The following is a 26,790-nucleotide window of genomic DNA, read 5'->3' as shown; positions in this document are numbered from 1 at the left end:
CCTCTATTTTATTGAAAACCCATATTTTGCCTTGGAACATGATACTCAGTTTTGCTGGGTAGGTGATACTAGGTTTTAATCCTAGCTCCATTGACCTTCGGAATATTGCATTCCAAGCCCTTCAATCTCTTAATGTAGAAGCTGCCAGATCTTGGATTATTCTGATTGGGTTTCCACAATACTCGAATTGTTTCTTTCTGGCTGCTTGCAGTATTTTCTCCTTGATCTGGGAGCTCTGGAATTTGGCAACAATATTCCTAGGAGATTTCTTTTTGGGATCTATTTGAGGAGGTTATCAATGGATTCTTTCCATTTCTATTTTGCCCTGTGGCTCTAGAATATCAGGGCAGTTCTCCTTGATAATTTCTTGAAAGATGGTATCTAGGCTCTTTTTTTGATCATGGCTTTCAGGTAGTCCAATAATTTTTAAATTATCTCTCCTGGATCTATTTTCCAGGTCAGTGGTTTTTCCAAGGAGATATTTCACATTGTCTTCCATTTTTTCATTCCTCTGGTTCTGTTTTATAATATCCTGATTTCTCATCAAGTCACTAGCTTCCACTTGCTCCAATCTAATTTTTAAAGTAGTATTTTCTTCAGTGGTCTTTTGGACCTCCTTTTCCATTTGGCTAATTCTGCCTTTCAAGGCATTCTTCTCCTCATTGGCTTTTTGGAGCTCTTTTGCCATTTGAGTTAGTCTGCTTTTTAAGGCGTTGTTTTCTTCAGTGTATTTTTCAGTATTTTTTGGGGTCTCCTTTAGCAAGTCATTGACTTGTTTTTCATGGTTTTCTCGCATCCTTCTCATTTCTCTTCCCAATTTTTCCTCTACTTCTCTAACTTGCTTTTCCAACTCCTTTTTGAGTTCTTCTATGGCCTGGGGCCAGTTCATGTTTTTCTTGGAGGCTTTTGATGTATGCTCTATGACTTTGTTGTCTTCTTTAGGCTGTATGTTTTGGTCTTCTTTGTCACCAAAGAAAGAATCCAAAGTCTGAGACTGAATCTGGGCGCGTTTTCGCTGCCTGGCCATATTCCCAACCAACTAACTTGACCCTTGAGTTTTTCAATGGGGTATGACTGCTTGTAGACTAACGAGTTCTATGTTCCACATTTGTGGGGGTGGGAGGTGCCAGCTCTGTCAGACCCGCACTGCTCCTTCCCCAAGAACCCCCAACCCGAAGTGGGCTTAGATCTTCGCCAGGCTGTGCACCCCTGCTCTGTTCCGCCACTTAATTCCTCCCACCAGGTGGGCCTGGAGCCGGAAGTAACAACAGCTGTAGCTGCCCCACCTCCGCTGCCCCCGGGGCTGGAAGCGGAACCGCGAACTCCTTCCACTCCCGCAGCTTTTCCCACTAACTTTCTCCGCAGTCTTTGGTGTTTGTGGGTCGAGGGGTCTGGTAACTGCCGCAGCTCACTGATTCAGGGTGCTAGGGCCCCTCCGCCCGGCTTCTGGTCTGAATGGTCCACGCTGTTCAGGCTGGGTTCTGCTCACTCCGTTCCCGGCTCCCAGCTCCGTGTGGGATAGACCTCACCCAGAGACCATCCAGGCTGTCCTTTGCTGGAGCCCTGCTTCCCTCTGCTGTTCTGTGGGTTCTTCCGTTCTAGAATTAGTTCAGAGCCATTTTTTATAGGTTTTTGGAGGGACTCGGTAACGGAGCTCACTCTAGTCCCTGCTTACCAGCCGCCATCTTGGCTCCGTCTCACCTATTTCAAATATTTTAATCAGCATTCTCTGCAAGGCATTTAAAACACCAGTTTGTGAGGATAAACTCCATTGGAGAGAGACAATACAGAATGAAGGTAGCCACAGAGCTGAGGAATTTTCTTGATTTGGGGCAGGATCTGAGAGTCCAGTGTTTTCTGATCAGCTTTGTGCTGCTCTGTAATCTTGTATTTCTCTTTTTCTGTGTCAAAGAGCTCTCCTTCTTGGTGTCTAGGTTTATGCAGCCTCTTCTTCTTGAAGTAAGCATCAATAAAATAATTTTGAATTTTTACACCCAAAAGGTTAACCCTGGTAGAGGTGGCAATGACAAATTTCTGATAGGTCCCTCTCAAAGGAACACGGTTGATGGTCAGAGTTCCAGTCACCAGTAGCAAGCCAGTAGCCAGCTGCTTCAGGAAAACCACTTGCTTGCCTCTGTGGTGGCTAGTGGGCATGATCAGAATGGGGTGATGTTATTTCAAAGTCTCTTCACATGCTGGCTGAAGGGCTTCCTGCCATGACTTAGCAGCTTTCTAGGCACACCCTCAGTGGGTTAATACCTAGGGATTTTATAAATCTTTACCACATGGATTCCTCCATTCTTATCACTACCAAATGGCTTTGAAATAGCAGCAGGCACCTTCTCTTTCTCTTTCCTTTCAATCTGGGTTTTTTGGTGTAGCATGCTTCTACTTGTGCATGGCTCTCTGGGAATACATTGAAGACCTGGGCATCTACCAATCCCTTTGGCCAAGACTGAGTTCCAACTGCAATGCTTTTGAGGCTTTTTCACTACCTTTTCAGCCACATCTTCCTTTTTGTGCTCCTTTTTTCCCTTTTTGAAGTTCTTTTCCTTTGGTTCCTTTGGGGAACCTTTTGCCTTTTTGTACCTGGCACCTCTCCATTTAGTTCTGCCCTCAATAGTTAAACAATGGAATTTTCTTCACTCTTCCCATTGACAGACTACAAATACTTGAATTCAACTATCATACTGACCACCCATAATCCAAGTCTTATCTTCTCCAGAATAAATAATTTTTCCCCCACATGAATTATTAATGATCAGGAATTATTATTATAGGAACTATGAGGAACATATAAACTATCTGTCTATGCATATATGTGTGTGTGGGTGTGTGTGTGGGTGCATACATGCGTATATATATTTTACATGTGTTATGTGTGTGTGTATATATGAGTGTGTATGAATATATATGTAAATTTATGAATATATGATTGTGTGTACATATGTGTATGGAATTGTGGAAAGATATAAGTATTTATGTAAGTATGTATATGTTATGAAATATATATCTCTCTATATAGATAGAATGATAGATATGTGCATAAATATGTGCATATGTGCATGTATATCAAGATATAGCTATGTGTGTATGTGTGTTTATACACACACATAAATGAAATTATTATCCCCCATACAAAATAATTGGTCACAGTGAAAGTAGAAAGAGTACCAGATTTTGAGTCAATAGACATGAGTTTGAAGCCTAGCTCCACGTTTTCCTGTATATTTGACCTTTACCAAGTTGATTAATTTCCACGTTCTTTTGTAAATCTTTTTCAATGAAATGATAGTGATAGACCAGGTGACCTCTAATGTCCATTTTACCTATAAATCTTTGATGCTATGAAAATGAAGGCAGTAAATTTTCAAGACCTCCTCTACTTTACCATCTTCAAAAATATCATAGTTAAATACCTACCTTTTGGAATGAAAGTCTCCCTCCAGCAAAGGATTTTCCTTCAAGCAAGGCAGACTTTCTTTCATGATTAGGGTCATGCCTTCTTCATCCAAACTAATTGTCCTCCTATGGAGGCACTGGCCTAATGAAGCGTTTGGATTCCATTTACGTCAGCTCAGTTTAGTACACTTCAATTAATAAGCATTGTATTCAATTTACTATGCCAAGTGATATGGGTTTAAAATAAACCAGTCCTTGACTTCAAAGACATTACATTTTAAGGGGAAGATATGTATTATTTGCACAAATAAATAAAATCGCGGCAATACCAAACAATTCTAAGGACAGAATAACAAATTTACTGTAAGCACAATGGATCTGAAAAGATCTCATGAAGGAGGTGATCCAAGCCTGTCTTTTGAAAAACTAAGGGGAGCAGAATAGAGTGGAGATGGCTTGCCAAAATGGGGTACCACTTTTGACAAGGCACAGAGTTGTGAGAGAGATTGTGATGTACAGGATGCAGTGACTATGCAGTTTGACTGGTACAGAGTGGATACTAGCAAGCTGGAACATGACTAAAAGCAGGGACTTATTTTGACAAGAAGCAGAAGTTCAGGCTGGAGATGAGTTTCCCTGCTGTCTTTTCTTTGCCTAATTTTGCCTTGTTTTTTTTTTCTCTGCCTTCTGTTCTAGTTGACCAAAAGAAAAGCAGTCTCTTTGAAAAGCTTCATCATTCCCTCTGACTGACTTTCTCAGAGGCTGGCAACAGTAGAAAGCAAATCTCCCTTGGATAGAAGAGGATTCTTATATTCAGAGCTTCATGTTACATTCAGTATTTTGCTCTTCCAGCAGACAGGTGACCAGCAGTCTTCTTTTTCCTTACTGTTTGCTGGGAGCAGAGACTTCTACATGGCCTTGCATTTAGGTAGATCCTGCTAGGCTTGCTAGGCTCTCAATAATCCATACTTATCCTCTTTCCAGGAATAACTGTGGCTTATATTGTTAAAGATTCTATTTTAATTATAGAGGAATCCTTTTTGATAGACCTAAATATATTTTCTATGTTAAGAATTATCACCTAATATGCCGTGTTCTCAGCTTATATTAAGTTTGTATATACATTATTGAGTAAGTTATTTCCCCTGATAATCTGTGAACTTGACAGTTCCCCTTAAATATCTTTCTCAAACAAAACTATCTTTGTTCTACATTCTAACTCCTAGACATTTGAATTATCAAAAAATCCTGAGTTCCTTGGAAGAGATGTGGAGTGTATACAGGCTCATAAAGAATGATGCAGGGGGTAGGCAGAGCCATGATGGCAAAGAAAAGGCCTTGACTCATCTGAGTTCTCCTCAAAACCCCTCTGAACATCATTAAACAATGCCATAAAACATTCCTGGAGCAGTAGAACCCATAAAAGGACAGGGCAAACTAATTTTACAGCCAAAGACGACACAGAAGTTTGGCAGGAGAGGTCTGTTACACCAGGGTGAGAGTGAAGCACAGACCAGCAGAGGCTGCACCAGCAGATATCCAGCCCCAATAAACCCAGAGGAGGTCTTGGGAGCCACTGCATCTGCAGCAGCAGAGGCTACTTCCAGAGCTCTCAGTCCACAGAAAACAAAGGGGTTAAACAACTGATGAGAACAAGATTATGATGGTCTCTTTCCTAGCATGAAAGCTGGACTCTGTTGCTTTTCCCAAATTTAGATCTGTGTTGCAGTCTTGAGTAGCAGTCCCAGAGCAAAGAGAAGCACTATTACACCAGAGCTTGTGAGCCATAGTGGATCAGGGTCCCTCATCACAGTTTCAGGGCAGAAAACAGTGCTTGTGGTTGCTCACAGACCAGAGCACAGGCCAGGGGAGTAGTAAACCCACCTCTCCTTAGATCACACCACCTTGGAAGAACTGAAAACTTACAGATCTCTAGAAGTATCTCTCAAAATAGCTGTACAAAAAGCTGGAAGTTTGGCTCAGTGCACCCTCCACCCTTGAAGCAGAGGCCAACTTTAAGAAAGGATTTTGAAAATTAAGTAAGAGAGGTAGAAGAAAAATGGGAAGATAAGTCAGAGTGATGCAAGAAAATAATGAAAAAAACACTTAGTATTTTGGTAAAGGAGACACATACCTATAGAAAAATACTGAAACAAATAACACCTTAAAAACAGACTGGGACAAATGTTAAAAGAGGAACCCCCCCCCCCAAAAAATGAGAAGAATGAACTAAAAAGTAGAATTGGTCAAATTGAAAAAAAGGCACAAAAATTCACTGAAGGGAAAAAAAATAACTCCTTACAAAGTAGAATTGGCCAAACAGAATAGGAAGTACAAAAGCTCACTGAAGAAAATAATGTCTTAAAAATTAGAATTGAGGAAATGGAAACTAATGACTATGAGAAACCAAGAAACAATAAAACAAAACCAGAAGAATGAAAAAAAAGAAGAAAATGTGAATATCAAAACGGAAAAATAACTGACTGTGTTGGTAAGTAAAATGGGCTCTTAGCACTTAGTTGGCTTTTGTTTCCTTTGAGTAATTCAGTGTATTTCATTGAGCCTCACTAGGTGCTAAGCCCCAGGCCCAAACCCCTATTAGGTGTAAAACCTATGTGGGTGTGGATTGGTAACTAAGGTGGGGCCCAAGGTGGGGCTAACTATGGGGAGGTGCTAACTCCAGAGCCATGCCCATCTTGAGTCTTACTAGGTGCTAAGCCCCAGGCCCAAACCCCTATTAGGTGCTAAGCCTATGTGGGTGTGAAGCTCCCAGGGTACCAAGGGGTGGTGCTAACTCAAGAGCCAATCATAGCAGCCTAAGTTCTGGTCATTCAGATGAAACCCTATAAGAAGAGAAGACAGAGCCATTTGCGCAGGGCTCTCACTCTTGGTGGCGTTTGGAGACTCCTGGGCAGCTGTAGCTAAGAAGCCCTCCAGCTCATAAACCCAGATGTTGGGACTTTGTTAAACTCTGGCAACTATGTATTGGGATTTGAATCAGACAAGGTCTGTCTGTTGATGTTTGTACTTTGTTTGTATTTTGCTCTGAAGTTCAGGGTGCTGGTCTTTCCACCTGAACTAAGTGAATGATATTTGTATGCTGAATTAAAGTAATCCTGTCAACCCCTTAACCTGCTTTCCTTAGTTAAGCAGATCAAAAGAACCTGTGCTTTTGCAGCATGCTGGTAGTGTTCTTGTTGGGCTTATGTTGGTCTTTCAGCCCCACAACAGCTTCTAGCCAGACCTGGAAATTAGATTCAGGAGACACAATTTGAATATTATTGGACAACCTGAAAGCCACAATAAAAAAAAAAGACTTGAGACATCATATTTCAAGAAATTATCAAGGAAAAATGCCCCAATATTCTAGAACCCAAATACTAATTGAAAGAATCCATTGATCACCTCTTAAAAGTGATCTCAAAGTGAAAACTCTCAGGAATATTATAGCCAAACTATAGATCTCTAACATGAAGAAGAATATAAAGCAATCAGCCAGAAAAAAAAAAAAAAACAATTCAAGTATCATGGAGCCACAGTCAAGATAACACAAGAGTTAGTAGCTTCTACCTTAAAAGACTTAAATGGCTGGAATATGATATTCCAGAGGGCAAAGGAGGTAGGATTACAACCAAGCCTCACCTATCCAGCAAAACTGTATAATCCTTTGGTGGAAAAAATAGACATTCAATGATAATAAGGACTTTTAAGCATTTTTGATGAAAAGATCAGAGTTGAATAGAAAATTTGGCTTTCAAATATAAGACTCAAGAGAACCACAGAAAGGTAAACAGGAAAGAAAAATCATAAAAGACATAAAGGACTTAATAAAGTTAAACTGTTGACATTGCTTCAGGTGAAGATGATATTTGTAAGTCAAAAGACCTATTTCATTATTTGGATAGTTAGAAGGAGTATATATACACACACACATACATGCATACATATGTATATATATACACTATATATATATTTCATATGTATATCTGTATATATATGTGTGTATATATGTATACATGTGTGTATATATGTATATATGTGTATATATATATATATATATATATATATATATACGCACACACACACACACACACACAAAGAGGGTACAGGTATGAGTTGAATATGAAGAGATGATATGTAAAAAATAAAATTAAGGGGTAATAGAGGGAGAAAAGGAAAAGTTTAATGAGGCAGAATATCTCACATTAAAAAAAACAAGAAAAAAACATTTACACTAAAGGGGAAGTAGACAGAGGCAAGAGCGAATGAGTGAACATAATGATCATTGCAATTGCTCAAAGAGGGAATAACATGTACACTCAATTGTGTGTAGAAATCTATATTACATTATAGGAAAGTAGCAGGCATAGGGTATAAGAGAAATGAGGATGATAGAAGGGAGGACAAATTGGGGGAGGCAGCAGTCAGAATCAAAATACTTTTGAGAAGGGCCAGGGTGAGAGAGAGAATAGAATAATTTTTGGGGAGAGAAAAGGATGGATGGAAATACAGCTAATAATCATACTTGTGGGGAGGAAAAGAAATAGAAGGAAGTTTCTCTGATAATGGCCTCATTAATTTGATTCCTCAATATTTGTCCTCAATGTAATCTCAAAAGTACTCACTCATTTGCCATGTAGGCTTTATTGTGTTGTAGTATTTACTACAGTAAAAATAAATGGGCAAAAATAAGTTGCAAAGCAGATTCCCAACACTTTTCCCTCTTAATTTCTCCCTATTTCAAAGAATCATAGATTAAGAAATTGAAAATAACAATTTTATTAGTCACATAATCTAAACCTCTCAAACTGACACCAAGTTAGGTTCATTCTGTGAGTTAGCCAAAATTCTTTGAATATCTCATAAAATAAGCTGTGAATTCATTTAGATTCCTTCTCTTTCAAATCCTGGTCCACTTAAGACTTCCAGGATACAGCCAGGATGAAATAGTGGGGAAAGTTAAGCTCTCCTAACACCTCCCTTCAAATAACCATAAAGTAACATCTCAAATGGAATTCTGGCATGGCAAGCCAGCAAAAAGGTCAGAGTGAGACATTCTTCTAGCCAAAGACAACATAAGAGGCTGGAAAGAAAGAACTGTGATATGGAGGAATAGCTGGTCCAGAGCCAATAAGGATGAAACACCAGCAGTGAAACTAAATGATGGTGAAAGAAGAAGCAGTGATTTTAGAAACTCTCAAGCCAGAGAGCATAAGGGGACCTGGCAATTGGTCAGGAAGAGATTACAGCCTATCCTTGTGATAGCACTGAATACAACAACAGCTGCTATTCGGCAACGCCCTTGCTTATACCAGCTTCTGGGTTGTACTATAAAGGCAGAGAAGAGCATTTTCATTCAAGAGGAAGTTGAAGCCCTGAAAGGCCACTGTTTGGCAATTGAAATGCCTATTACTGGGTCACAGTTCAACAATGGAGAAGATCACTTTCAGTCAAAAGGTAGTGGAAGCCTTGAGGGGCAGTATCACTTCTGGCTACAAGGGATCATGGACCCAGAAAACAGTATCATTTATTGGTCACAAAGGAAATGGGGTCATAAGGTGCAGTACTGATTGCAATTCCAAGGGATCAGAGAACCTTTTGGTGTTAAAAAAAATAGGGCAATGATCACACCTTTCCCCAGATGATACCACTTGGGAAACACCAAAAACTTTCAAACATCCAAAACTAGCTCTGAAAACAGCAATGTGAAAAAGCCTGAAGCTTGAGACAGATCCCTTCCATTCTACACTCTACCCCATACACACACAAACCAGTAACAGAGACCAACTTCAACATAAGACTCAAAATCAAGATAAAAGGTAAAAACAAAATGAGCAAACAAGAAAAAAAAGAGGTTGCCAATAAAAACTACAATGGTGACAGGAAAGATTGAGAAACAAACTAGGAAAAGGCAATGAAGTCAAAATAGCCATAAGAAAAGCCTCAAAGGAAAAAAAAAAACAAGTTGGACAAAAGCCAAAAAATGACTTCCTGGAAGAGCTAAGAAATGATTTTCAAAATCAAATAAAAGCAGTAGAGAAAAAAGTAAAGAAATTAAAGCTAAAGAAGACAATTATGAAAGGTAATGTACAGTTTGGTAAAAGAAGAAAAAATCCTGAAGAAAATATCACTTTAAAAAACAGAATTGGTCAAATGGAAATAAATTCATGAAAGCTCATTAAAGAAAATAATTCCTTACAAATTGGACTGGGCAAGTATGAGCTAATGACTCCATGAGACATGAAAAAACAACTACAAAACAAAAGAATTTTTTTTAAAAAAAAGAGGAACGTGTGAAATGGCTAAGTGGAAAAAAATAATGACCTGTAAAATATATTGAGAAAAGATAATTTAACTATAATTGAATTGCCTATAAGCCATGATCAAAGAAAGAACCTAGCCATCCTATTTCAAAAAATTATTAAGGAAAACTGTCCCAATGTCCTAGAAACAGAGTGAAATAGAAATTGAAAGAATCTCCCAATCAATACTTAAATGTGATCTCAAATTGAAAACTCCCAGGAATATTATAGCAAAATTCCAGAGCTTCTGGGCCAAAAAGAAAAGAGTTCAAGCCCGAAGAAAATCATTGAAATATCATGAAGCCACCCACAAAAAATCAAGCAGCTGCTACCTTAAAACAGTTGATACTATGGAATATGATATTCTATATAACAAAAGAGCTGGGATTTTAACCAATAATCACCCACACCCCCCAAAAAATCTGAGGATAATTCTTAAAGGAAAAAAATGGAAATTTAATGAAATGTTTGACTTCCAAGGATTCCCAATGAACAGATGAGTTGAATACAAAATTTGACTTTCAAATGCAAGAATAAAAATAAATGTAAAAAAGATAAAAAATAAAGAGAATTCATAAGGCCCTTAATAATGCTAAACTGTTTAATTTTCTATATGGGTAGATGATATGTTCATTGCCTAAAGCATTTCGTTATTAGGAAAATTAAAAGTCTCCATTGAAAGGGGATGCAGGAGTGAGTTGACTATATTGGGATGATGTAAAAAAATGGATAGGTGAGAAAGAAGGATGCCATTGGAGAAAGGGGAAAGAAATATAAAGAATAGGGAAATTATCTCCCATCAAAGAAGTGTACAAGGAAGAGCATTTATCCATTTATTTATTTATTTTTGCAGGGGGGGGGAAGGCAGGGCAATTGGGGTTAGGTGACTTGCCCAAGGTCACACAGCTAGTAAATTTGTCAAGTGTCTGAGGCCGGATTTGAACTCAGGTACTCCTGACTCCAGGGCCCGTGCTCTACTCACTGCGCCACCTAGCTGCCCCAGGAAGAGCATTTATAGTGGGGGGAGGTGGCGGGGGATGAACAAAGATTGAACTTTACTTACATCTAAATTGTTTCCAAAAATAAATGTGGTATGTGTATGTGTGTGTGTGTGTGTGTGTGCGCACATATGTATAGTCATAGTAGTAGTAATAGTCATAGTAAGTAGTAGTAGTAGTAATAGCAGGAGTACAATTAGTAGTAGAAATCTCTCTTACCCGATTACCTAACAAAAAAAGAGAAGAGGAAATGGACAAGAAAAAGTTTTGGTGGTAAAAGAAGAGTAGATGAATGAAGGCAATGGTCAGAAACAAAACAGACTTTAGAGGAGGGGCAGGAGAAAAAAGAGAAAGAGAAACAAGAAAACAGGATGGAGAGGAATGAATAATCATAAATGGAGATGAGAATGACACTAGACTGGATTAGAAAGCAGAATCTAAAAATGGTTTGTTTAAAAAAAACACCCTTGAAAAAGGGAACCCCACAAAGTGTCAAAATAAAAGGCTGAAGGAAAGCCTATTACACTTCAGCTGAAGTAAAAATAAAAGGCAGAGGTAAAAATCAGAGTCTCAGCAAAAGCAACAGCAAAAATAGACCTAAATAAAAGGGATATCAGGAAAAGAACATCCTGCTAAAAGGAACCATAGATGATGAAGTAATATTAAAACTAAACTTATATTCACCAAATGGCATAGCATCCAAATTCTTTTTTATTTTACTATTGATTTTTTCTCCAATTTTTGATATTTATTGTTTTCTTTAAATTTTTTGTTCCAAATTCTCTCCCTTCTTTCTCCACACACCCCCATTGAGAAGGCAAGCAATTTGATATAAGTTATATATGTGCAGTTATGCACAACATATTTTCATATTAGTCATGTTGTAAAAGATACCATAGATCAAACCTCCAAAAAAGATTGTTTTAATTCACATTTCTGTAATCAATAATATATTAGAGTATTTTTTATATGACTATAATTTGTTTAGACTTTTTCCTTGAAAACCTGCTTGTTTATGCCCATTGAACATTTATCAATTGTGGAATAACTTGTATTCTTATAGATTTGGCAAAGATTATTATATGTTTTAGATAAGAAATGTTTATCGGATTACTTACATTCCCCCTCCCCCCCACCAATTTCTGTCTTTCCTTCTGATCTTGGCTAAAATTGTCCTTTTTATACAAAAACTTATTTTTAATTTCTTGTAATCAAAATTATTCATTTTATATCTAACTTTGCTCTCTCTCTTGTTTATTCATAAATTGTTCAGGGATCCATGAGTTAGATAAATATTGTTTTTATGCTTCTTAAAGTTTCTTATAAAATGGTCCTGTATCCATTTTGACTTTATCTTGGTAAATGGTGTAAGATATTGGTCTATGCCCTATTAAATGAACCTTATTGAACATCTTATGATCTATCCTTCCTGTTTACCTTTATGTGCTTCCATTGATTCTTGTATTTGAAAGTCAGATTTTCTCCTCAGCTCTGGTGTTTTCAGCAAACATGCTTGGAATTTCTCTGTTTCATTAAATGTCTTTTTTTTCTGCTAAAGGATTATACTTGGTTTTGCTGGCTAGGTGATTCTTGGTTGTAAACCCAGCTTTTGTGCCCTCTGGAATATCCTATAACCAATGTTACAATCTATTAATATAGTAACTGCTGAGTCTTATGTTATCCTGACTATGGCTTTACTATGTGATTTTTTTTCTGGCTGCTTGCAGTATTTTTTCCTTTATCTGGGAACTCTGTAATTTGGCTATAATATTCCAGGATGTTTTCATTTTGTGATGTATTCCAGGAAGTTATCTGTGGATTCTTTCAATTTATATTTTACCCTCTGGTTCTAGAATATCAGGGCATTTTCCTTAATAATTTCTTGAAATAAAATGTCTAACCTCTTTATTTTTATCATGGCTTTCAGGCGGTCTAATAATTATTAAATTATCTCTCCTTGGTTTATTTTCCAGGTCAGATTTTTTTTGTCCTAAGTAGATATATCACATTTTCTTCTATTGTTGTTATTCATTTGACATTGTTTTAATTTCTTTGCTTCTCGTGGAGTCATTAATTTCCGCTTGCTAAATTCTAACTTTTAAGCAATTGTTTTCTTTAGTGAGCTTTTTCCTATCCTTTTTATTTGACCAACTACTTTTTTTAAGGATTTCCTCTCTTCAGTGGATTTTTGTGCCTCTTTTATCATTTCTCCTATACTGTTTTCTAAGTTATTTCATTCATTATATTTTTGTTCCTCCTTTACCAAATTATTAATGCTTTTTACATGAATTTTTCATCACTCATTTTCCCAATTTTCTTTTGCCTTTCTTATTTTATTTTTAAAGTCCCTTTTAAGCTGTTCCAGGAATTCTTTTTGGGTGTTAAGACAATTCACATTTTTTTTGAAGTTTTGGATGTAGTAGTTTTGACTTTGTTTTTTTTCTTAGTTTTTTATCTTTCCTGTAACAATTATATTCTCCTATGGTCACCTTATTTTCTTCTTTGTTCCTCCTCCAGCCTATTTCTTGACTTTAAACTTTATGTTGAGGTTGTGCTCTGGAGGGGGCACTGTCAAAACATCAGGGTTTTGTGCACCTGTTTCAGAGCTAGTTCTGAGGGTCTATTATTTTTTAGTTCTTCCAAGGTAATAATTTAAGGAAAGGCAGGTTTACTCCTCTCTTGGCCTGTGCTCTAGTCTGTGAATGACCACAAATACTCTTTTCTGCCCCAGAACTGTGATCAGTGTCCCCACTCCTCTGTGGCTAAAAGCTAGTGCTTCTCCTCATGCTAGGACTATGACCCATGAATTCAACTTAGAGTTGAGTATGGGTAAATCAACAGAATTTTTCAACCAGTGTGAGCAAAGGGGCCCTTTTATTCTGCTTCTGAGCAGCTGTCTGACCCCCTTACTGTCTATGGGCTGAAAGATCCAGAAGCTACTGTTGCCTTTGCTGATTCAGGTGCCTGAAACTACTGTGCTGGACTATATTCCATTTTCCCCATAGTATGACAGATCTTTCCTGCTCACTTCTAAGTTGTCTTAGGCTAGAATATTGTGTCACCTCTCCCTTCTGTGAATTCTGTCACTCCAGAATTTGTTTTTAGTCCTTTTTAAAAATTGTTTGGAGGGTAATTTGGGAGATCTCAGGGGAATCTCTGCCTTTTCTTTGCCATCTTGGCTCCATCCTCTTTAGCATCCAAAATCTTAAACAAAAAGTTAAATGAATTGCAGGAGGAAATAGTAAAACTATATTCATGATGGTCCTCAACTTTTCCATTTAATAGCTTGCTAAATCTAACCAAAAATAAAGAAAAAGAAGTCAAAGACATTAACAGAATCTTAGAAAAGTTTTGAATGGGAATAGAAAGGAATATACTTTTTTCTCATCTCTACATGCAGTTTCAAAAATTGACCAAATATTGGGGCATAGAAAATGATGCTAGTCTACTCTCTCAAAGTCCAATGTACTTTCATTGGCTCCTGCTACCTGTTTATCTTTCTCAGTATGTTTTGGAAAGGAAATCATTATTGGTGTCAAAGGATCACATTCTACTCCTGGACCTAGGATTATTGTGTGAACTTGAGCAAAATATTTAATACTTTTGAGTGTCAGTCTCAGCATTTCATAGAATCTAATTTAAGCTCCTTCAGGACAAGGATTTATTTTCCCCAACTCTATAACCTCCATGTAGTTCAAAGCCTGGCATGCACTAGGTATTTATGTTTTGATTCCTGTTGAATGAATGAATGAACAAATGAATGAGTGAACAGGGATACCAATAGCACAGAATTTAAAGAGGAATTGTGATACTAAAATGAGATAATGAAAACATTTGCTTTGCAGAGATTAACACTCTATAGAAATATGACCTATGTCTCTGCTGATGAAGATGCGGAATTCAACTTATTTATTTTGGGGTTTTGTTTTTCTGTGAACTTAAGTGATAAAGCATTATATCAGAATCATCTCTTTCTTTCCTTCTCCCCCATCTCTCAAGTTTTATTTGCATGTGCTCAATAATATGCTACTCAGATGTTTCAGATAATCTAATGTAAGAGACATGCTTAGTGAATCTTTAAATTCATGTCTACCCTCAATATCTTTTTTTCCATCTACATCAATCCAGAAAACAGAAAAAAACCCTGAATACTATAAAAGTCATGACATCTACAAAATATAATTTTATTTTGTTTTCATATATTTTTCTTTATAAAGAGGTATGTAAAGTGATCATGTGAATTTGCTCATACGAACAGCATAAAAACAGAGAATTTAAATAACCAAATCTCAGAAAAATAAAGTGAATATGCCACCAAATGACTGTATAAGAGGGAAAAAGGCTAAATGAATTCAAAATTAATTCTATGAAATATTCAAAGTGCAATTAATTTAAACATCATATAAATCATTTGCAAAAATAGGAAAATAATGTTTCCTAAGAAATTCTTCTTATGAAGGAAATGTAACTTTGATATATAAACTAGGGGAACATAAAACAGAGAAATTTCTAAACTAATATACCTAATGAATACCAGGGCCAAAAAATGTTTAATAAAATTCTAGTAGAGTTTAAAACAGCTGATTAAAATAATTTTACATCATTATCAATTAGCACTTATAACATAAAGAGAAAATTTGTTCATTAGTTGGAAAAGTATAAACATAATGGAGGAGTTGAGAGGAAAAGGGAAGAGGGGGAAAGAAAAAGTGGAGGAGAGGAGGAGAGGGGTGATGGAGAGGGTTTTAGGGAGGAAAAAAGGAGACAGATTTTAGAATTTGTTTTAAAAAAAGAAGTAATGACCCTAAGCTTGGCTAGCTGACTGAAACACACATAAACAAACACACACTCATGAGCTTGAGCAAAGTTTGCCCTGAAGAACAATGGTTTTGTTCTTCAAAGATATTCCATTCTTATATTTTTATAGGGAAAAAATATGAAATAACTTAGTTGTTATTCATATATAACAAAGACTTGAGCTAAGTCAATTATATTATTAATATATTGTTCCTTCAAAAAATTCAACACACCTAGATAAAACCCAAGAGAAAACTGTCACTTCATAATATATACTTGCTAGCTCACAACCCTGGCACACAGCCCTTTTTTCAGCTTATGTCTCTTGCTTTTTGTAGACTTTGGCCCATTTGGGGAGGCTAAATTGTTAAAGTAGAAGAGATTTTCTTGCTTGATGTAACCACATGATTTACTTATTATATTCTTTTGAAAAGATAGGCAAACATATCTACTACTGGAATATAAGACTGCCATCACTAAAATGGCCCTAAAATCTGAAAGAAGGCATTCCCTTTAATACATTTAATATCCATAATTAACAAAAGCATTGGATTCCTAAACAATGCTTTGCATGTGGTTTGGCACCCTATAAGTTCTTAGTAAATGTTTTTCATTAATCGATTCACTCATTTTTTCAGCAGGTCAAAAATAACTTGGTACAAAATCATTTTTCAACAAAAAAACATTATTGGAGAGAATATTTCAAAGGGAATATGGGAGGGAGCAGTTTTGCCCAATACATTCCTCTCCAGAACATCATTTGGTCAGTATTTGATGCTTACTTAAACCTTGGTAGATTTCTTGTTCTACATGAAAGTCAAAGCTCGTATTTTTTTAAGTATCTTCTCCAGCCTAAAATCCTCAATTGAGTCGATTTTAAAACTGGTGGGATTAACTTTTCTTAAAGGAATTAGTATGGTGGGGAAAAGAAGAGGCTTAAAAATGTTTGAAAGAAATGTAGTTACATGTTAGCTAAATCCTATGCATTACAAAAATAAAAAGTTCAAGCATCTCACTGTACCACTGCTCTCTGAAGGGCAAAACTCAGTATAATTAAGGATATAGTTGCTGAAATTTCCTTCTCTTTGAAAGTACATTGGTAGATTGATCATTTGTTTCCACAAAGGAAAATACAGTATATTGCCTTCATTTCTAAATACACTGCTTTCCTCTGTCCTATCCAATGACTCTTGGTCAGAAAGAATAAAAATGAACTTCCACCAAAACAAAATAAAAAACAAAAATTGTATATGCAATGTGCTTTTTAATGTTAGGAGGCAATAATTTTATGATTGAATTTGACTTTGAAGAATATACTTTTCTTCTTTCATAGGTAAAGGATTATGTACTCTAAGGATATGGGATATTTTCCATGAAGGGAGCTAGGAGTCATGGTAGATATTGCAGTAGATTATGAATCAGGAAGACTTGAATTCACGTCCAGTCTCAGACACTTAATAGCTTTGTGAATACAGAAAAGTCACCTAACTTCTTTCAGTTTCCTCATGAAAAAGATGAAAATAATACCAACTAATTCTCAGTTTTGTAAGGATAACTTGACAAAATATTTGGAAAGCACTTTGCAAAACTTAAAGAGCTATAGAACTTCTAGCTATTATTATTATTAATATAATCACCATTATTATACTATTAGGGTATAACATTTTAGTTAATGAGTTGGCTAGAATTTCTTTACTTCTTTCCTCCCACTTTTTTGTGTTAATAGATGACTTTCAGAAAAAGATAGAGGTAAATTTGGTAATGAAGATAATATAAAATTATAGAAATCAATATACATATTTTAATGTTATAAATCCCTCTTCTGAGTCCCCATGGGTGATAAGTGATACTCCAATTACTTAAGAAAAGAAAGGATTATGAAATCTTACAAGGTAAGATAACAACTGCAAGATAGAATAGGAATGAGGAAAAAAAACACAAGACAGAGACAGAGGAGGAGAAATATGGCCAAACTGTCATTGTATGTATTTTGAGAGACAGCCCCACTCCAGGTATGAAGAATCAAATCTTATCCCACGGGCAATCTGCTAAGATACCTATACTTTGTTTGTCTTTATAGACCTAAGGGAGCACGAGGAGTAGATAGAAGTTGGTTCACAGCCTCAAGGGTCTAGACATATGAGAAGAGGTAATTTTCTGAAACTGGTAAGAGAATCAACCATTTAATTCAAATTCCTTGCTATTCACTTTACATTCTGGGCTTGTTAAATGTTTGTTTGTCTTCTGGGGCCATATGCTATGAAGAGCTTGTTGAAAAAGGACCAAACATTAATAGAGCAGGGAATAGCAGAAATTAGAAGTCCCCTCTATCCTCCCTACTATCTTACTTAGCTTCAATATCTCCTTGTCTACCACTAGCTTCCTTACTGCTTATAAAAATTTCCATGTCTCCCCCATCATCAAAAAATACACCCAACCCTATTTTTAATCACTGTTATATCTGCAGCCTTTAGTTGCTATTCTACTTGAGAAGGCCATCTGAGATTTCAGTCACTTTTCAGTCACACGCTACTCTTTATGACCCCTTTTGAGGTTTACTTAGTAGAGATACTGGAGTGGTTTGACCTTTCCTTCTCCAGCTCATTTTACAGAAGAGAAACTAAGGCAAACAGGGTGAAGTGACTTCTCCAGGGCCACACAACTATTAAGTACATGAGGCTCAGGAAGATGTCTATATATCCAATTCCATTCCTCTCCAAATTTTCTACACTCTGGTCACTGATCTCATCATGCAACTGAAACTATTCTATTCAATAGTACAAATGATCTTTTAATTGCCCAATCTAGTTATGCTTCTCAGTCTTTATCATTCTTCACCCCTCTGCCATCTTTTATACTGACAATCACCCTCTTCTCTTTGATACTCCCTTCTCTCAAGGTTTTCAGGATGCCACTCTCTTGGTGTTCCTCCTAAGATTCTGACTTTTACTCAGTTTTTTTGTTGGATTTTCATCCACCTCACACTTCCCAAAATGTTGGTGTCCCCCAAAGCTCTGTTCTAAGTACTCTTCTCTCCTCTCTCTAAAATATTTCACTTAAGAATTCCATTATTTCCTATTCATTCAACAAGCATTTCTATGCAGGCGACAATCAAATTTCTTTATTTCACCCTAATCTAAGCCAGGTTTATAGTCTCACATCTCCAATTGTATATTAGACATTTCAAACTGGATGTCTTGTAGGCATTTTAATATGAACATGTCCAAATTGAACTCCTTCTCTCTCCCCACTTTTCTCTTCTTCATTTCCCTATTGTTGCTGTGAATGCTACCATCCTCCACATCTTGAGGCTCGCAACCTAGATGTCTTCTGCCTCCCTATGCCCAATTACCCATATCCACCCAAAGGCCAGACCTTGTCATTTCTCCCTAAGCACCACTTATAGATGCCCCATTCTTTCTTCTGACACTGAAAACTCCCCGGTGTAAGACCCTCAGCACCTCATCTTTTGACTATTGGGTCTCCCAGACTCAAAGCTCTTCTCATTCCCCTGCATCCTCTGCTGTGTCATCACATTGAGCTTCAGATTCACATGTTAGACCAAGCTCTCTATTCAATCAATTCCAGTGGCTCCTTATTCCCTCCATGATCAAAAAGCATCTGATAATCTGGCCCCTCTTACTTTTGCAGTCTTTTTTATGCCTTATATTCCCCAAAACACACACACACACACACACACACACACACACACACACACACACACACACTCTGTGATATAGTGACATTGGCCTTGTTTTTCACATACACATTCCATCTCCTGACTCTCTGTGTTTTCACTGGTGGCTCCACATGCTTATAACTCCTTCCTTCCTTATTTCATCCTCTTAGTTTTCCTGGATTCCTTCAGTCTCAGCTAATATCCCACATTCTACAAGAAGCTTTTCTCAATCTCTCTTTATATTAGTGTCTTCCCTGTCTCGATTATCTCCTATTCATTTGGTGCATAGCTTGTTTGTACATTTTTGTGTAAATGATGTCTCCCCCATTAGACTTTGAGCTCCTTGAGAGCAAGGATTTTTTTTTTACCTTTCTTTGCATCCTCCACACTTAGCACAATGCCTGGCACATAGTAGTCTGATAATGTCTGACATAATAGTGATAGATAATGTGACATAGTCATCACATAATGTGTGATTGGCTGGCAAGGATTGGAAAACAGATGACAAACACAAAAAGAGTTCTAGACAAGAATCATAAGGAAAAGAACCGCAATAGACAAGCTTTTGATGCTCTGGTATTCAAGTTGTGTCCCTATTTGTAGAAATGAGCTCCCAGAATGTTCAGCGAGGCCTTTGTGTAATATTCATAGACAAAGGACTCAGAAAATGGGAAAGCCCATTCATACTGTGATCTGTATTGTAAGAGGGTCACATATGTGATATAAAAGATCCACTGCAGCATGGAAATATTGGGGAAATTGTCACTTAATAGGATGTTATGCCTTTCATTCTGGCTGGTCAGTGGACTATCCTGTAGAAAATGTGGGTTTGGGAGCAAAGATTTTCAATAGATGATGGATCCAGGAAACTGAATGTGGCAGTGGGACACTGCAGAGGGATTCTGAACAGAAGTTCTTTAAAATCAGTTTATGCTTAGAGGACTGTGTCAAAACATATTATAAAGCAGCAAGAAACCAGAAGAGCTCTGGAAAGAAACCCATTCTATGGAGATTAGGCAAGGCTAGGAGAAAAGGGGGATTAAGTGATATAAAAATAGCTCTCTGGAAATCTTTACTTGTTACCAGTCTGCCTCTTATCCCTCCTAGGCAGTAGCACGTTAGCAACCAGCACCCAATTTCCTTCTGGCTATTTTATTTTTTTTTTTATTTGTGTGTGTGGGGTGATATCTCAATCCCCACAACTGGCCTCCAGGCAAAACAATATCCTGGGATAATGGGACCTAGCATGATTCCTGTTGACAAGAATAAGAAACAACATTGCCTGTTAACACACCAGGATGCCTTAATAAATAAACGTATTTTGAATGATTGATTGGGAGCAAATTTCTTGCTAGGAAAAGTTGGGGAGTTGGTGAAATTTCCACTGCCCTTTAGATTTGCCTGAGTTTGGCTAATGCCGAGCTTAGTAATGTAAGACAGAGATTTTCTTAAAATTCTCAAGGACATAGGTGAACAGGCCTAGGTTCTAGTACAAATCACCTGATAAGAATAAATATCAGACAATGTCAAGTATCAAAGCTTACAATTCTGTTTTCTGAGGTTGCTTTTCTTGCTCTCTTCTTCCTTTCTTTCTAGTGGAGTGGTCAGGAGGCTCATCCCCTTCTCTTCATCCCTGGATTCTCTTCGTCACCGGTATCAAAGGTTCAGGCCTTGGCTAAGGAAATGGTTCTGTGATTTCAGCAATGTAGAAAACGTCCAGAGTGTCCATCTTCCAATGTGGGTCAACAGCTTCTTCGCAACTTGTCTTTGAGAGATTCCTTGAGCAAGATAAATTAGTGACCTCTAGTATGCAGCAGAGGTGGGGCTTGGACCCAGCTCTTCCTGATTTGGAAACCAGTTATGTTTATTAGGCCTAGGTAATTAGATCTCTCAACAGTCACACATAATAATAACCATAACACCTGTTGTTCCTTTTTTTGTGTTCTTTTCAGGATAATCATTCATATCCTAATGCCAAAATATAATATGTATACATGTGTACCTAGCCCAAGGATCTTTCTCTCTCTGTCTCTGTCTATTTCTGTGTCTCCCTGTCTCTGTCTCTCTGTCTCTGTCTCTCTGTCTCTCTCTCTGTCTCTCTCTGTCTCTCTCTCTCTCTCTCTGTCTCTCTCTCTCTCTCTCTGTCTCTCTCTCTCTCTCTCTCACACACACACACACACACACATGATTCACACACACACACACACACAAACACCCACACTCACCACATCACACATCACATACAAGACCTAAATAAGACCTAGGCTATCATCCTGATGCAGCTGGTTCCCAATTCTAAATATCCTGTCATTTTTTTCTAGGCTTCAGTTCCACATCTCGAACTATCTGCTGCTTGACATCACCTGGAGGTCCCACATACATCTCAAACTCAATATGTCCAAATCAGAACTTTTAGTAAGATCTTAACTGTTTGCCAATTCTTTTCATGTAGTTTTACATAAAAAAATGTAGGGCATATGGGTTTTTTGTGTTGTCGCTGTTTTTGGACCATCTCTGATTTTGTCATAGTGGAAATGTTACAAAGTGAGTACTCCTTCTACCTATGCAGCTCCCATCCATTCCATTATATAGGAAAGAAGTCCTAGAGAGTTGCCAGAGACTTAAAGCTTATTTGTCCAGGTTCTTATACTTAGGTCAGAGTCAGAGGAAGGATTTGAACCCTTCTTAAATATAACCCCTCCAATACTCCAATATCTTGGTTACCCAATCTACTCAAGTCTCTCATGACCTACTTTACACCACACCACTTCAGGTACTTATGGAGAAATGGAACTTGACTTTGTCCTCACCCACATGTGTTCCACTTCTATGTTCAGGAACTCAAATTCCTTTATCTGATTAGAACCCTTCATCATGCCATATCTACCTTTGCATCACAAACTTAACCTCATTCTCTGTGCCAATTGCAAGTCCCATTCTCTTGAACTTTCATTTCCTTCCCAGGTTGTCATCCTTACTCCAGTTCTACTTTTCTTCTTCTTCTTTCTTGACCATTTGGTGAATCAACTTTTCTTTATTACTTGTCATTATAGATTTCCTTACCTCTTATGCTATTGCTGATTGTGCAAAAAGAAAAAACGTGTCAATGTGTATACTCCTTACATACACGATCTTCATTCCAAATCAGAAGCTGCTGGCTAGAGGTGAGAGAATTCACAAAACAATGCTTATTGGATCCACCATAAACTAACATTATCTTCTCAACTGGGCCCACACTGTATCAATGCAAATGACATATTGGTTCTCTCACCCCATCTAGTCAATGGGGATTTCAAATCTTTTCCTACTGCTTTCTAAAGCCTTCCCTTAACAGTCCTTTCCCCTGCCATCTTAGCTCATATATCACTGAAACATGAAACCATTCACTAAAGGCTCTCTAATCTCCCAACTTCCTGATTTCACATTACTAAGGGAGCTTTCTCTACCATCTCTTCCTTATACCAGTCTCAAGTAAAGAGATCATCCTTCTGCTTAGCAAGGCAAACACTTCTACTTGCAACCTCGATCCTATTTCCTTCTGGCTTCTCTGACATATAGCCACCATTGTTATCATGGCCACTATCTCTCTTATCTTCAATCTCTTCCTGTCTACAGGCACTTGTCTCTCTCATACCCGTACCTACATCTCCCTTATCCTTAATTCCTTCTCCATCTTACTCTTTCTTCTCCTCTTAGTGAAGGGCTCCATCACCTGGTATCTGAGAATAAATTTTAAAGTGATGTTTTGATAATTTTGTTTCAAATATTTGGTTTCCTTTGTAATCTTTCATATTTTATTTTATTTATTTAAAAACATTATTCTGAATAGTCACCAAGACTGCAAAGGTCTACTGTGGCCTGATGGCTAAGGAACCTCTGATCATGTAATTGGAGGGTGGGACTATGGTCTCTTCACATGCAATCTGTTAATATCAAATTTTCAGATTTTTCTTGTATATAATTTCACCTATTCTTGTTCCCCAACACTCTACCACATTGCCAACTGATTCATCTTAACAGGTTCCTGAAAATCTCTTTTTTTCTGGTCCAGAAACATCTCTCTGGTCAGTTATTACCTAATTGATTGAGATGGCAATGGCAGGTACACAGGCATTATTGGGTCAATTCTTTCCCACTCCAGGACAGAGAACAGTTATGGCCTATATCATTTAGTAACTGATGAAGTCATTCCAAGACAATGATTAATGAATAAAAGTCCTCTATCACTTTCCATTTTTAAATGAGGCATAACCAATCAAACAGGAAGATCAAACATGTTATGACATATTGCAGATCTCCTTATATTATCTTTTCAAAAAATGCTCTTTTGAATTTTTGTTTTCTGTCAAGGAATGCACTATGCTTCCAGGCTGTAAGGTTGACACCTTCAATAACATCTTTGTTCCTCACTCTCTCACCCCATATAGGCAATAAATTGACAAGTATTGTAATTTCTACCACCACATTTCATATATCCATGATCTTGTGAATACTCACTTCACAACTACTTGGGTTCATGCCCTCAGCACTTCTTTTTTTGGATTACTTCAGTATTCTTGTAATTCTTCTTCCTCCCTCAAGTTGCTCGCTACTCCAGTTTGTTTCCAACACTGGTACTAAAATTATCTACATTATATTCATAAAAGAATAGTTCTCTTTAATTCAAAATCAAATATTTTGTCTTTAATCCTTTTAACATATTTTGTATATTTTGTATAAATTTTATTATTTGCATTATTATACAGAATAAGTTGTTTTTCCCTTAAAAAGTAAGTGGATGCACATTTGAGTTTCACACTCAAATTTTTAAATGATAGAGGCAGGTGATAAAACAAAAAGTTTGGATACCATACAATTCAAATTACCAAATGCTAGTCGGTGGGAAGGACAAGAGAGGCTTAGAGAATGGGGCTTAACACTTAAGTGCATTTTCACTAAGCAAATAAGAAACATTAGTTTAAGATGGTTATTGGACTATATAAAGAGATAGATAATTTAACCATTCATTACACGTAGTAGTACAAGTAGCATATATTACAAATAGTGTAAAATAATAATGTGGAGAGAGAAAGGTATTTGAACTAGATTAGATGGAGAAGGCTCAATGTTAGAATTGGGACTTGGGAAAAATGGAGTAAATTAAAGGAGAGAAACATTGGACTTAAAAAAGAGACCATTATTGAAGAGCTCCCTTTTCTCCCCTCCACCTCATCTCACATCACATAAATGCCTTCTGCGACTATCTCCTTCTGCACCCACTTCTCAAATGGAGAGGTGGCTCTTTTCTTTGTCAAGGCTAACCTGTTCACATGTGCAAGTAATCCATTTCCTCCCATCTTCTTTTTTAAATTTTATTTTAGATTCAAAAGTTAGAACACAAATACAGAATAGAGAAAAACAAAAACAAACCATAAATTTAGATATTGAAACTTACATACAAAGTGAGAAAGGGTAAAGGAACATGTCATTTGCATAGCAGAACATAAGAAAGGATTCAAAATATGTAAGAAAGCCTATATAATAAATAGTACAGGTTGTGTTGGGAGCTGTCCATTTTTTCTCTGCTTCCTTGGGAATTTACTTTTGTTCTCTGCTCTGCACTTTTTTACTTTTTTCTTTTTTTCCCCTCTTCCTCCCTCTAGAAGGGTACAACTAAGTGCAGATATATTTCTCTATAGCTATAGATATATACATATACATAAGTATATAGGCATATACTTTCCCAAACAAATTCTACTCCTGATCTTTGTTTTTATGGTTGCGCATATCTCTTGTTTCCTATCCCTCCTGCCACCCCTACCTTTCTTCTACCAGCTACCTTGTCTTCCTATTACTTGCCTACTCATCTCAAAGGATGCCTCCCCTTCCTCCCATCCCCTTAAATCTAATCACCCTTCTATAGCCCCCTATAACATATTCGCTCACCCTCCCATCTAGAGATCCCACCCTTATCCTTCCATTCACATAAACACAATTGTATGCCCTTTTTCTACCTATTCCCTCACCCTTTCATCTAAAGATCCTTTCCTTGTCCTTCCCCCCTCCCTATCCCCTTACTACTTTATTTCTTCTGAATTTACAAGAGTTTTATACTCTTCTAAACATATATGCGTTGTTCCCACTTAAATCCATTCCTGATGAAAGTAGGTTACCAGAACTACTAGCCCTCCTGCCCTATCTAATTCATCTGTATCAATTCTTCCTGATGGTCTTCCCCTCCCAGTTTGAATTTTTTTTTATTAAAGGGGCCATCCCTTGACTCACTTCTTATAGAGGCCTATTCACTTAATGGGCTTCACTCAAAGTGAGAACCTGGAAAGACCTTAGCCCAAAAGGGCCAGGGTCTCCCACTGCATCCTGGGCCATCTCCAGTTGTCCTGATACATACCAGGCCACTGAACCCAGGTGGCTCTGGAAGAGAAAGTGAGACTAGTGACCTTGCACAGTACTCACTCACTCAAATCCAAGTGAACTGCAAATCATGTCATCATTCCCTAATGTCATGGTCCTCTTCGAGAACAAAGGACAAACACAACCTGTGAGTTGTCTCCTCTCTCTCCATCTCCCTCTCCTTCTTAGCCTTCATTTTTCAGAGTGAGGTGCATAGCAACTCACAGCTGGATACTAACTTAGAATTAGTCCAAGTCAGACAGGCAGCTGGTTGTACATTAGATAGAGCACTAGATATAAAGTTAAGAATATCTGCGTACAAATCTGCTAGAGACACATACTAGCTCTGTGGGCTTGGGCAAGTCATTTAATCCTGTTTGTCTCAATTTCCTCATCGGTAAAATGAACTGGAAAGGAAATGACAAACCATTCCAGTATCTTCTTTTTTCATAATTAATAATATTTCATTTTTGTTTACATGTGAAGATAGTTTTCAGCATTCATTTAATAAGATTTTGAGGTACAAATTATTCTCCCTCACTCACTCCTTTTCCCCCCTCCCCAAGGTAGCAAGCAATATGATATACTTTATATATGTAAAATCATATTAATCATATTTCCACATTAGTCATGTTGTGAAAGAAGAATCAGAACAAAAACAAAAACACACAAGAAAGAAAAAACAACCAAACAAAGAAGTAAAAACAGTATGCTTTGATATGCATTCAGACTCCATAGATCTTTCTTTGGATGTAGATACCATTTTCCATCATGAGTCTTTTTGGAATTTTCTTGGACCATTGTATTGCTGAGAAGAGCTAAGTCTGTTATAGTTGATAATCACACAGTGTTGCTGTTAACATGTTCAGTATTCTCCTGGTTTTGCTCACTTCACTCAGCATCAGTTCATGTAAGTCTTTTCAGGATTTTCTGAAATCAACATGATTCTCATTTCTTCTGTTTTTTTTTTCTTTCTTTTGGTTCTGTTTTGTAATTTCTCGGTTTCCATTTGCTCCATTCTAAGTTTTAAGGAATTATTTTCTTCAGTGAGCTTTTGGACCTCCTTTTCCATTGGACTAATTCTGCTTTTTAAGGCATTCTTCTCCTCATTGGTTTTTTGGACCTCTTTTGCCATTTAGGTTAGTCTATGTTTTAAGGTATTATTTAATTCAGCATTTTTAAAATCTTCTTTAGCAAGATGTTGAATCATTTTTCACGATGT

This window comes from Trichosurus vulpecula, chromosome 3, assembly GCF_011100635.1.
Source record: "Trichosurus vulpecula isolate mTriVul1 chromosome 3, mTriVul1.pri, whole genome shotgun sequence".
Lineage (NCBI taxonomy): Eukaryota > Metazoa > Chordata > Mammalia > Diprotodontia > Phalangeridae > Trichosurus > Trichosurus vulpecula.
The sequence above is the reverse complement of the archived record's forward strand: the minus strand, read 5'-3'. Positions refer to the sequence as shown.